Source organism: Balaenoptera ricei, chromosome 9 (genome assembly GCF_028023285.1).
Source record: "Balaenoptera ricei isolate mBalRic1 chromosome 9, mBalRic1.hap2, whole genome shotgun sequence".
NCBI lineage: Eukaryota > Metazoa > Chordata > Mammalia > Artiodactyla > Balaenopteridae > Balaenoptera > Balaenoptera ricei.
In genome coordinates, this window is record NC_082647.1 from 99,470,758 (window position 1) to 99,485,073 (window position 14,316).

General features: G+C 45.4%; 1 protein-coding gene across 1 annotated transcript in view; it reads right to left on the reverse strand.

Moving 5' to 3' along the window:
• Window positions 1-12,817, reverse strand: part of NRCAM (neuronal cell adhesion molecule) — a 310,432-nt gene extending 297,615 nt beyond the window's left edge. Inside the window, exon 1 of the mRNA XM_059934189.1 lies at window positions 12,730-12,817. The gene's annotated coding sequence lies outside the window, so the exon portion shown is untranslated. The remainder of the gene's footprint in view (window positions 1-12,729) is intronic.
• Window positions 12,818-14,316: the final 1,499 nt, after the last annotated feature.

The following is a 14,316-nucleotide window of genomic DNA, read 5'->3' on the forward strand; positions in this document are numbered from 1 at the left end:
TCTCTCCTGGCTTCTGGTGCTTTGCTGGCAATCTCTGGCACTCCTTGGCTTGTAAGGTCTCTGCCTTCATCTCTACAAAGCCTTCTCCAACCATGCCTGCCTCCAAGTTTCCTCTCCTTAGAAAGCCACTACTCAGTGAACTAGGGCCCACTCTAATGACCTCATTTTAACTGTAAAGACCCCATCTCCAAATGAGGTCACATTCTGAGGTACCAAGCGTTAGGACTTCAGCATAAGAATCTGACGGGGGGCACCCTTTGACCACCTTCTCATTCCTAAAGCTCTGTGTCTACACCCAGGTCAATGATGACTAGTATTTTTTCAGCTTTACTGAGGTATAACTGACAAAAAAATTGTAAGATATTTAAGTGTGTATCGTGGTGATTTGATACATGTATACATTGTGAAAGGATTCCTCCCATCTTGTTAATTAACACACCTATCACCTCACATATTTCCTTTTTTGTGTGTGAGAACATTTAAGTTGTACTCTCTTAGATACAATGCCGTATTGCCAACTACAGTCAGCGTGTTATATATTAGATCCTCAGACATCTTTTAGCTGAAAGGCTGTTGCCTTTCACCAACCTCTCCTTATTTCCCACACCCCCAGCCCCTGGCAACCACTGTTCTACTATGAGTTTGACTCCTTTTTTTTAAATTAAAGATTCTACCTGTAAGTCATATCATGCAGTATTTGTCTTTCTCTGTCTGGCTTATTTCACTTAGCATAATGCCCTCCAGGCTCATCCATGTTTTCACAAACGGCAGGATTTCCTTCTTCCTCATGGCTGAATAATATTCCATTGTGTATATATACCACATCTTCTTCATCCATTCATCTGTTGATGGACAGTTAGGTGGTTTCCATTTCTTGGCTATTGTGAATAACTCTGCAGTGAACATGGGAGTGCATATATCCCTTCGAGATCCCGTTTTCACTTCCTTTGGATAAATAGCCAGAAGTGGGATTGCTGGATCATATGGTAGTGCTAATTTTAATTTTTGAGGAACCTCCATATTGTTTTCCATAGTGGCTATGTGGCTATTATTTTTAAAGATCTATTTCTTGTCTGAGGTGCAAAGGCACAGAGCAAATACAATGATATACATACAAACCCGCTTACAAGCCTCACTGTATGTGTCTCTCTTTATATCAAACCTCTAAGCACATGCAGTTTGTGAGCTAGATGAATTTAATATATTAAAATGGTTTCATGCTTTATTGATCTGTGGTATTGCTAGTTAGTCATGGCTGACACAAAAAATTACTGACTGTCCTCTTGAAAAATATGAATAGAATATGGCTTGGGATAAAACACAATTAGATTTCAAAAGACGGTTACTGACATTGAATACAACTAGAAAAAATGTATTTGCTGAATTTACACCTTTTTAATCATATGGACTCAACCTGACTTTCACATGTATATTATCATTTGTTGAAAGTTAAGAATATAGTTTGTGTTTTGAAAACAGTCCCACCATGAAGTACCAAAAACGGTACCCATCTCACAGACTGCAGCATGAGACCACTTCATTTATTCAAAATCAAGTAGACATGGTTGTTGCTAAGGATGTATGAAACATACATATCTCTGAAGCAAATCTGGCAAAGTATCATAGTGAACAAAATGGCTACTGCATTCTACCTAATAAGAACACAGATTGATGTTGTCTTTCAGCACTTTCCTTTTTATCATCATTGGTCCTAGTGACATATTCTCATGAGGTAGGGTTGACGATAAGAAAATTTATATGGTTTATCTTCATTTTCCAGCTAAAGGAAAAGAAGTACTTAAGCAACTTATCCAAAGCCACACAGTAAAGCAAAGCTTCCTAGTCTATACAGAGTAGCCCAGTACTTCTCAAAATTTAATTAATTACAAATTTCAAGAAAAATTTTCACTCCGGTGTCTCTCAAACATGGACCCACTGCTTCAAACCCATCACTCACTATAATCCACTAACCAGTTGGGAAGGGCCATGCTATAACTCAACTCACATCTTGGAATATAAAGAAAAGTACAGGTAGGAATACTCAATAAACAAGCAAAAAAGGGAGAAAGTTCCATTTTTAAAGCTGAAGACTGAGCTCTCCTGATCTGTTTCCCACACCAGCCTTTTTCCACTTTGCATGTCAGTCCTGCATGCCTCACTTCTGATTTCTTCCAATTCAGATGGTGGGAAGCAATCTCAGAAAGTGCTTCAACTCAATCAGTGTGCACCCACCCAGAGACCTCCGGAGGGAAATGAGCATCAGCTTCGGACTTGAAGGCAAGGAAAGCCTTGTGCAAACCTGGAATCATCAGCCTCCAGCAAAGGTAGAAAATTACAGAGGAGCTCTTTGGGGCCACAAGGATGCCGTTTAGGGCTCCACAGTGGCAATTTCAAAAATGGTACCCTTCTGGAGGGAGTGATTTCACCTGCCCACTCAAGTGTCTAATTGAGAACCAGGAAGCAAATTATAATCATAGAGAATCCAGGCATGAAATTATGAATGTTGGATTTTCCACGGTCTAGACTTTGTCTGTGTCTTCAAACAGGGCTGGGGACAAAATTCCCCAATGTTATCCAACCAAAGATCCACTTGACATTTTGCAATATTCATGGATTCAGTCATTCATTCTTGCATTCATTCTTTCATCAAACATGGGGACTCGTGCATATACACCACCATGCATGAGAAATGCAGCTGAGGTTTCTAGTGGAACAGAGCAAGGGCTGGGTTTCCACACCTAGAAGCCTGGGGAAAGCTGACGGAAGTCTCTTATGAGCAAAGCCAAAAAATGCCTATCCTGGATGACTATTTTGTTAGTGGCTTTCCTTTACTGGCGTCTCAATGTTGTCTAGAGCCAATATCAAATATTTTCATACAACTGAGGCACTTCTCCTCACCTACCACGTGTCCACCTCTTTACTGATTTTTATTTAGCCATATTTGCGTGAGTTTCACTTGGTATCTATCACGCTCTTTATTCGTCTACTTAGATATCCTTGAAAAATCATTCCTGAATTGAACTTTGATGCGTTATAGAAGCTCACGCATCACATCATCCTTGTGCAAAGTGAAGAATCCTGTATAACCTGAATAATCACCCCAAATGTGCTTGGCAAGTTCCCGTTTTCATATATCGAATTTTCTCTAGCCAGAGCCATCTGTATATAGAGGAACAAATAGCTGGAGAGAAGAGATGATCTCACTGAGAATTTAACTGTGTTATGCTGAAAGAACTTTACCTTTGACTGCTGGTAAATTCTTGTCAATGCCTTTCTTTTCAACATAAATAATGTACCATCATATTTTGTCTTTGCAGAGTGATTTATGAGTTATTTCTATTCTCTGATGTCAAGTTACTTCAATGACCTAATGTACCACAATAAAATCTTTTAAAAATATTTAGAAGTGGGGGGGGGGATAAATTAGGAGTTTGGGGTTAAAATATAAGCACTACTATATATTAAATAGATAACCAACAAGGACCTACTACTGTATAACACTGGGAACCATACTCAGTATCTTGTAATAACCTATAATGGAAAAGAATGTAAAAAAAGGAAAATATATGTATAACTGCATCACTTTGCTATACACCTTAAACTAACACAACATTGTAAATCAACTATATTTCAAAAAGTTTTTTTGAATATTTAGTATAGGATGATATGGAGACTAGTCTCCATTAGCTAAGCAATTGCCACAAACATTTTTATTCTCCACCTACTCTCTTCTTTCAGATTTTGTTATTACTTTTCCAGCACTCTGTTCTTTACTCTCTCCTCATTACTTAAAATGCCTCTCCCTCCTTCTGCCATGGGACACGTCTCCAGGATGTCACAATTCTCATTACCCACCTGAGCCTTCCTTCTATTTGAATCCTTCACTCTCTCTGATCTCGACTCTCCCAACGCCAGTCCAAGCAAATAAATCTGACTCCCTCCCTCCCTACTGTTTAATGAGTCCCCTCAGAGCCCTAGGACAGCAATAAACCCTTGATGTATTTTACCTTCCACTATGATTTTGCACCACAGTAACTGTAATTAGAAATACATACAGAGCCGTGGAGTTTTTAAACCCTATTCCAAGTATGAAAATGCAAGTTACCTTAAAATCTATGAGACACAGAGAGTATCTATCATGATTTATGTAAAATACAACATGCGATGTAAGTTACATAATCAAATCCGAAGTAAAATCACTTCTGTTTTTATTACAGTATTAATTATCTCTAAATTTTTACTTTACTGTTTTGTTCATATTATCGCCCTGTCAGTGTTACTGCCCTTACAGTAGAACTATTCATTTGACTGTATTAAATGTATATAAATAAGGCTTTTCACTACCATGCCACTAACCATCAGAACAAAAGACTATGTCATCAAGTCATTTTAATGGTCAAAGATATCAAAGCAAGATTTTTCTAATTGTAGTTTTATGAAGCACCAGGAAGTGTTTCAAATTACCCCAAATGAGAGTTTGGGATTGACATGTACACACTGCTATATTTAAAAATAGATAACCAACAAGGACCTACCGTATAGCACAGGGAACTCTGCTCAATACCCTGTAATAACCTATATGGGAAAAGAATTTGAAAAAGAATAGATACATGTATATGTATAACTGAATCACTCTGCTGTACACCTGAAACTCACACAATGTGAATCAACTATAATCCAATATAAAATAAAAATTTTTTAAAACCCACAAATTACCCCAAATTATTGCATTTCAATAACCCTGACTTCCCAGTAGCTATCTTATTATTCTAGCTATACACACAGCCAACTACTCCTTCGGAAATATTTTAAATCAGATGCTCCCAACCAAATTGAATGGGGAAACCATGTGCCGTGTTAAAAACTTCAGTAGGAAATATAACAGTGATGGTCTACCACGAGAAGCAGAAAGCTGAAATCACTCTGCATAAATACACTCATATAGGAAAAAGCACTGATTAGTCCATATTTAGGACAGATTGATCTTGTCATATACCAAAACAACCAATATCAAGACACTGCAATGACACTTTACAAGGGACGTTGATTGGGCATTTCTGTGTTTACTTCACTAGAGACTAGAGTGGGAAGCAGCGGAACAGTCAGAAGAGTATTTGCAATGCAATTAGGGGGGGACCAGCACATCTGAGTGTATGCCAGACGCAGGGGCCTCCCCTAATTCACACAGTCCAGCGTCTTAATGGGGCGCACAGCATCGAACTGCACTTCCTACAGTTTGAAAACTTTTGTCGGTTAACTAGATGTTTACCAAGGGCCTCGCTTCGGCACTCAACCTCCCGGGTACGCCATCCAGCTCTCTGGACGCACTTCCAACACCATCTGTCACTTAAGCTTCCCCGGCTTCAAAAATTTCAATTCAAACTAATCTACTCGGCACTCAAACTGAAGCTATAATTCAAACTTCGACATGAAGCTTGAATTCCTTTTCAGTGTTCTTCAACTTTGACCCAGCTCCCCCCGCCCCGCCTTCGCTGAAAAGGGCCAAGACAACAGCCCAGCAAGTGGGGCAGGCAAAACAGACCTCCTTTGTTCACTTTTGTCCTTTCAGCTCCCTATTGAGGTGAGGGACTGAAAAGCCGCACAAGGCTTTGGAAGGCAGCGCAGTGCACCAGCTCCAGCCATCCTTCTTCAAAGACCACAAAACTCCAGGACGAAACTCTTGGACGAAACACAGTCCATTTTTACCTTAAGGCATAATGAATGGAAGATTAGTACATTTCCCTTCCCTTTCCCTTGAGAGAGAATCTGTTAAGGGTGTTTAACAGGAGTTTATAATGCTCGTCCAAAACGTACTGCTGTAAATCACACCATTCAAAATGCCAAGGGCATTGGAAAGTGGCATGAAATTAGCTTTAAAGTTGAAATTTGGAGAAAAGATCACTCCATGCTGAATGCATCTACTGAATTTTTTGAATGCTCTCAGCCCACTTGAGAAAGACAAATCAAATTCACTGCATATTACACAGTAGAAGACCTCCTACAGGATTCCCTCAGATGGCCTTGGGAATATATTTTCCTGGTTACAGAGGGTTTTGAACCAATACACCACGCACATCAGAAAACTGAAATATACATATGAATATGGATGTATATTCAAAATATTCTTTCCAGCTCTTCCTATCATCATTTAATAAGAAGAATTTTTTGGACTTTTCTGGCGGGCCGGTGGTTGAGGCTCTTCGCTTCCACTGCAGGGGGGCTCGGGTTTGATCCCTGGTGAGGGAACTAGGATCCTGCATGCCGTGCGGCACGGCCAAAAAATTTTAAAAAAAAGAATTTTTGAAAGTATCATTTTCCTCTGACAGTAACTGTCATTTTCATTCTCATGTGAATTAAACAATGCCTTAGCATGGGACAATATGGAACAAAATCAGGGAACACCTAAGACAAGATAAGGTTTATTTATCATTCCTGTTTTTAAACTGAATAAGCCACTTGGACAGTGTGTGCAGCAGATGAGCATTTGTAGATTTGTTCCCTTTATCACTGGCATTTCTTATATTCACTAGTTTTTCAGTCACTTGAGGGAAACCCTGTATCAGACTTTTAAAAAGGACCTTTTTCTCGTTTGAAATTCCAAACTTGTAGGCCAGTAAAATAGGTCAATGAAGTTGACACCATATCTTTTTTATTAGCTCAGCTAAGCAATTATAATTGGGTGGTGAGAGTTTATGCTGTCATCTTGGAAGATTCCGTGGTGGGGAGCAATGTCCGATGCAGACTTGTAAATGACAACTCGGGCACATCCCTAAACAGTCAATGTACCATATTCCTATCTGTTTCCAGATATGAGGCAAATGTGCTCTTGGTCTGGGTTAAAATAACAATGTCAAATTTTCCAGTAAAATAAAAGCATACTAATATGTAATCTAACCTCCGAGCAAAATCACGTAGCACAAGAGAACTACAGACATATATACTCTAATTCCACATTTTAAAAAAAATCACATGAATGTGTGTCACCAAGGCTGGCTTCTCCCGGACTTTGCACAAAGTATGGGGTCAATTAACACTTGTTAGAAACCACACATTTCCTTATTAATAAAAATTAAACCAGTAAGTTAGAAAATATTGTGAATGGCTTATTCATAATATGCACAGTATATTAATTTATACCTTTAAAAAGTAACAGCTATAGGGGCTTCCCTGGTGGCACAGTGATTAAGAATCCGCCTGCCGATGCAGGGGACACGGGTTCGAGCCCTGGTCCAGGAAGATCCCGCATGCCGCGGAGCAACTAAGTCCGTGCGCCACAACTACTGAGCCTGCGCTCTAGAGGCCACGAGCCACAACTACTGAAGCCCGCGCGCCTAGAGCCCGTGCTCCCAACAAGAGAAGCCACCGCAATGAGAAGCCCGTGCACCACAATGAAGAGTAGCCCCTGCTCGCAGCAACCAGAGAAACGCCCACGCGCAGCAACGAAGACCCAACGCAGCCAAAAATAAAATAAATAAATTTATTTTAAAAAAAGTAACAGCTATAGTTCTTTACACCCACGAGGATGGCTATTATTGAGAAAAGAGAAAACAAATGCTGGTGAAGATGTGGAGATACTGAACCCTTGTGCACTGCTGCCGCGAACGTAAAACAGTGCAGCTGCCATGGAAAACAGGATGGTGGTTCCTCAGAAAATTAAAGTGGAATTACTATACGATCCAGCAATCCTACTTCTGGGTATATACCTAAAAGAGTTGAAAGCAGTGATTCAAAACAGATATTTGTATACCCACATTCATAGCAGCAAAAAGTGGCAGGTGCCCAACTTGACAGATGAATGAATTATAAAAACATGGTGTGTCCATACAATGGAACATTCTGCAGCTTTAAAAAGGAAAAAAATTCTGACACACGTATGAGCCTTGAAGACCTTACGCTAAGTGACTTAAGCCAGTCACAAGGACAGGTACTGCATGATTCCATTCGTATGAGGTACTCAGGGTAGTCAAATTCATAGAGACAGAAAATAGAAAGGTACTCGGCAGGGGTTGAGGTACATGGGGAACAGGGAGTCACTGTTTTAATGGGCACAGAGTTTCAGTTTGGGAAGCTGAGAAAAGTTCTGGAGATGGACAGGGGTGATGGCTGCAAAACAATGTGAAGTACTTGATGCCACTAAACTCTACAGCTAAACATGATTACAACAGTAAAGTTTATGTTATATATATTTCGTCACAGTAAAAAACAGTAACAGTAAAAAAAAAAAAATCACATTTTCTACAAATATATTGCATTTGCTTCCCCATTTAGAGACAACCTGATACTGAAGATGTCAGAGCTGCTATAAACCTGGAAGCAGAGCCATTCCCATGTTTTCCTCATGTAGCCCTCTCCCTCACATTTTAAGAGGGAAAATAAACATTCATCAGTTCCTTCTGGCACATTTTCTTGTTCTTAGAAACTTCAACCTCTGATGCCAATAAAGACTCTTTCAAACTAAAGGGGCTTTTCATTTGCCTGGGTGGACAAAGGGTTAAATAAAATAAGCCACTGGATTCTTGCCCCTAGCATCCTTGGAGGCTAGGCGTGTCCTACCTGCTCCTCGGTCCTTACCTGGCAGAAAAATTCTGGGTTCCTTCGGGAGAAGCACGAAACATGAAAGGGAAAATACACCTAACTGTATTTAGTAATTTCCAATCATTTGCAAATCACTTCCTTTTCAGCAACCATCTCAGCATTTGAAGGCTGACCTAAAGCAGTCTTTGGATGCAAACAGACAAAACTTCCTACAGAAGAATACTTCAGGAGCTCTGTATTCTAGTTACATTTGTTATGGGTTACCACGCTTCTCAGATGGGAAACGTTCTTTGCAAATGGGGATGAGACTCCAAAGGCTGCTGGCAAAGGCAGCAAATCTGTACTGCTATGGACTGAACTGTTTCCCCCCAAATTCATATGCTGAAGCCCTAACCCTCGATGTGACTGTATTTGGAGATAGGGCTTTTCGGAGGTAATTAAGGTTAAATGAGGTCATAAGGGCAGGGTCCTAATCCAACAGCATCAGCGGCCTTCTAAGAAGAGGAAGAGAGGGAACTCCCCGTAGACACAGGCTGAGGAAAGGGTATATGAGCACACAGGGAGAAGACGGCCATCAGCCAGCCAGGAAGAGAGCTCGCACCAGAACCCAGGCTGATACCCTGATCTCAGACTTCCAGACTCCAGAACTGTAAGAACATAAATGTCCCTTCTTTGAGCTACCCAGTCTATGTTATTTTGTTATGGCAGCCTGAGCTAACTAAGACAAAGACCTTCTGATTTCAAAGTGAGAATATCAGGGAAAAAAAAGACTGGCGTCTCAGTGGTTACCCTTAGGGGAGAGTAATGACTGGTAGCAGCCACAAGAGGGCTTTCTCGGACGTTCATAATGTTCTGGTCCTGGATTTGAGCACAGTTACATGGTGTACTCAGTCTGTGCAAGTTCATCAAGCTGTACATTTACATGTGGAACAAGAATCTGTGTGTGTCAGTCTGTAGCCATAAATGATAAAATTGGAATTGATCTCCCCGAGGGCAGGAACTCTGCTCTGCTCACCACTGCATCCCCAGTGCTTCGAACAGCAGGCCATGCACTCAGTAAATATTTATGAATAAATGAATAAATGAATAAAAGTATCTCTTTACCAGAAAAGCTTCCTGAGGGGTTCCATTAAATAGGTCCTTTGTACATACACTACATAATATCTGCAGATTCTAATTATATTCAATCAATTAGGCAAGGAAAACTATCCTACATGAAAGAATTATTTGAAATGCTTCTTAAGGAAATTTTCTACAGCCCAAGTGTACACATTCTCAGCACGCGCTCCCCCTTCTGAAGCACTCACAGCCAATGCGTTGTCACATCCGCCTCACCGGAAGTACCGTTTCCAAAGATGACTTGCTTTTCATTTACTGTGGCTACTCCAATAACAAAAATGGTGTGTATTAAGGAGACTGGCCTACAGTCCAAGCACCTCATCACTACCCTGCATTAGACGGCTGGGTGACCTCTCTGAGCCCCACCGTATTCATTTTGAAACCCAAAGATTTAGGAACAATGTTTTCTTACAGTTCTAAAATTCCTGGATTATGTGAAATGTTTAGCACCTTTCCTGTAATGAAGTAGAAAGCAAACTGAAAGAAGACCATGAGTCAGCAGGATTAAGAAAGCAAAATGAATTCATTTTTCCAACCGGTCAGTCAATTACAATCATTCCAAAAGCTATTCCAGGAAGAGCTGATTTCACTGTCATTCATATTCTTGTTTCTTTTAGTTAACATCTTTATAAATGCGCCTCAGTCATATACTTAGGATAACTAATGCTTTCCTAAGATTTTATACTAGGGTCTTATTCAAATTCAACATCCAATTTGAGAAGTAAAGCTGCTGCCATCAAAAGAATCTACAAAGGAGATTCAGGGCTGGGAGAACCTGCAATAGAAATGTTTGCCAAATGGAAATATTTGCCTTTTCTTAAAAAATCAAAAAGAAGAAGTTCTCTCAAAAATTGCGATGTGCCAGGAACCTCTCAGCCTCTCTGGAATCGCAGGTGGCTCTAGTCACTAAGAAGAGCCCAGTGGCTGTAACTGGTTGGATTGTGGGTTAACAGCCAAGTACTTAAAAGCTAGCAGGGATAAAGGAACATGTAAAGGAACGAAGGGCAATACAGGGCAATCAAAAGGCTATTCCACAATACAATTCGCTGAATTACAATACTGCCTGCTACTGTGAGGTCTGCAGGGGCCACAATTAAATGGGCTTACAGTATGTCCCTGATTTCTGAACACTGGGTGGTTTTAGGCTTCCTCTAAACTAATGATAAGCCTCCAAAAGGCCGCATTTTCACAGTCTTGGATGGGCAAAAAGCTAATCCTTGCTTCCTCACTTCCTAGCTATGTGGCCTTGGGAAAGTTCCTCGACCTAAGTCTCCGTCTCCTAATTTTTAACATGGGGTTGCTGTGGAAACTGATATGATAGATACATGTAACATGCACAGCGGCCCAGCACCTCTGACGCGCTCAGAAAATGTTGACTATCCTTACCATTAAAGTAGAAAGTATCCAGTTGCCTAAATCCACTTCAGTACTTCTGGAAGGTCTCATTTCCTTGTGAGCTATTATTACAATATTTTAATAACAGGGCATGGTTAGCATAAAGCAGTGGCAACCAAAGCAGCCTAGCCTCCTTATGTATGTTTGTATTCAGTGGCTACCGTGTTCCTTCCCGGATAGCCCCAGGGGAACTCCTGGTGCAGGAGGGTTGCCTCCTGCCCATTACACTCTCCTCCGTCTCTGCTTGCTAAAGCCTCGGGCAGGGAAGGGCCCTGCCCCCTGATACTCGCACCTCTGCGCCTTAACCACGCGGGACGGGGAGGAAGAGAACGCTTCGCTCCTAGGACAGAGTGCTCCGCGCCGGATGTAGCCTCTGGCTGGAACTGCTGGTGCGAAAACGACAGGAGAGAGGCGGGGTGGAAAAGACACGCTCGGCGGCCCCCCTCCTCGCCGGCAGCTGCGCAGGGACGGCCCCCGAGCGTGCGGGGAACAGAAGATGCTGCCGCGGGCCGGGAGCCGGGCGGGAGGGAGGCGACCCGGAGAGGAGGGCAGTGGCCTGCTCACCAGCCCCTCCGGACCCAGGGAACCCTCCGGCGGTGCTTGCTGCCCAGAGTACACGGCTCTGGGAGAAAGAGCGCTCCCTGGCTCCCAGGACCACGGCACCCCGCTTCCCCCTCTGCGCACGGGCAGATGCGGGCGGGCAACGGCTGGGCTGGCGAACCGCCGGGGACCCGCGCGCTGCGGCGCCCACCCGCACAGCGTGCACGGGGCCGAAGGCAGCGCGCGGCGCAGATGGCGCTCGCCGGGAGATGGATGCGCCAGAGCCGGCAGTGACGGGCGGCTCAACACAACATCCCCGGGCGAAGCTGTTGCCAGATCCCACCGTTGGGATCCTGGGCAGGGAAGGGGCTCTTCTGAGTCAGCCCCAAGCCGACGCGTGCCAGTCCCAACAAGTCCCAGCCCCGCGAGGCCGGGCGGGGCGCCGGGACCCCGGGGACCCGCACCTGTAGGGCCGACAAAGACCCCGGAAAGCCCCCCACCTACTGCTTTCGGGGTCTCTCCCGTCCCTCATCCCTCGTTCCCCGAGTTCTCTCCAGGCCGGAGAGAGTGGAGGTCGGACCGCCCCTGAACTCCGGCGATCCGCGCAGGTGTGAGCGCATCCGAACAAAGCCCACGCCCAGATATGTCCTCGGGGACCGGAACGTGCACACGCCGGAGCGCGCCGGCCAGGCACCTGCGCTTCTCGCCCCGGCGGCCCTGCAGCTTGACAGCCCGCGCCCTCCGCCTCCCTGCCCGGGAAGCCGCAGTGCCGGGGCCCAGCAGCCTCCCCAGGCCCAGTTGGCCCCAAAGCCACCTCCAGGGCTTCCCGGAAAGCGGGGGGCACGGATGCACAAGTTGGCCAAGGGCTGGGGAGGTGAGGGGGGCCCGCCGGCGCCGCTGTATCTCAGCCTGGCCCGCGCCGGGCTACGGTCCCCTCCTTCCGCCCGGAGCCGGAGGGGAAGAAGGGAGTTGGCTGCCGGGTTGGCCCTGCGGCAGGGAGATGTGGAGGGGCGCTGCGAAGCCAGGGTGTTTCGGTGTCCCGGCGACAACACAGCCGCCCCCCGCGCCCTCCTCCGCTCCAGCCGTCGCCCCCGAGCTGGACCCAGTGTCACCGCCAGCCGCGCGCGCGGAGCTACTCACGTTCTTACGCCGCGCCCACCGCTCGGCCCACGCGCGGCTGCCCGCGACCCCGAGCACCGGTGTAGTCCGTCCCCGACGAAGCTGTGGCCACCAGCAGCCCCGCGCCGTCCCCTGCGCCCGCGCGGCTCACGCTCCGACTGCGGCGCGCGTCAGCCGGCCACCCGAGCGAAGCAGGGCTGGCCCCGCGCCCGCGCTCGCCCCCGCCGCTGCGCCCTCCCCGCGCGCCGCTCTCCCTCCGCCCGCCCCGCCCCTTCCCCTCCGCACCGCCCCTGCTGCTGCGCCGGCGGCGGCGAATGGGCTCCGAGCGCCCGCGCCTCCGGTGACTGGGCGGCCCCTCACCTGAGCGGCCGCGCCACCACCAACCCACGTCATCCAGCCGGCGCGTGAGGGACGGAGGGCGGGAGCGCGCAGGGAACGAGGGTGCCTGGGGTCTGGAATTTGGCTACAAGAGATGTTCCAGAAAATGGGTGGTTTTGAAATGTCACTCTCGTGGTGCTGGTTTCTGTGTGAGGTCTGTGGTCTCCCCCCGCTACACCTTCTTTTAAAGCATTTAATTTCTTCGAGACTCACCAGTTGGGATGGTTGAAATTGACGTCTTTTTGTTTTGCTTTTAATTTGCTGGCAACTCTTCTTTCCAGGCAGCCCCCAGAAAAGGAAGCTTCAGCGGTCTATTCGCGGTGGGAGTTGGATTTCTGGTTCCAGAGAACAGGATTAGTTCAGGTTTGCTTATTTTCAGATTTGGGAGCATTATGGAGAATTATCTGCAATGTAAAAAGAGAGTTAAGATTTTCTAAATGTGTAGTATTTTAGCAAACACACTGGGGCCGCAAGGTTCAGGCTCCGGAGTGAGGTCTGAGCTGTATCCTAGCTGATGTCCAAGATCGTTAGCCTGATACTCGAGATCCTCAGTCATCTCCTCTGGTCTGCAGCCTGACCTTCCAGGGCTTCTTCCCAATCATCAGGCATCACCTGACTTGATCATTTGACCATTTACTGCAGGCTCTAACTCTCCCTCCCCTCTGCTGGAGCCTCGTTTCCTTCCTTTCTCTAGTTTAATCCAGGAAGACTTCTGTGGAGCCCCGCGTCCCCTCTCCTCATCCCCAGGCTCCAGGCCCTGTGTTAGGGCGGGGTTCAGGAATAAAAAAGGCACAGGGTCATCCTTCAAGGCGCTGACGACTCCTCTGCTCTGACTTCAGTGTGAACTTGCCACTTCAACCCCCAGCTGCATGCCTGCCAGTGAGCAGCCTTCTTTGCTGGCTCTTGCAGATGCCATCCTCCTCTCCTCCCAGCAGTTCCTGAAACAGTACTGTGATCTCTGGCTGCTGGGTCTTCGCACAAGTTGTTTCCTCAGTCCCATTACTCTTCTGATCCGGGTTCTTACCCCACCTCCTGGGTACCTCTCACCTCTCAGTTAATTTTCCAAATCCCCCTCTAAATTATTTTTATTAAAAAAAAAATGTGATCATGATACCTTTACTTAAAAGTCTGGTCTGGTTCTCTGTTGCCTGTAAAATGAACTCCAGATCTTCTGGCACGTTCCCTCACAATCTGCCCCTAACTTACCTCTCCGTCCTCCAGTGAAAAGAA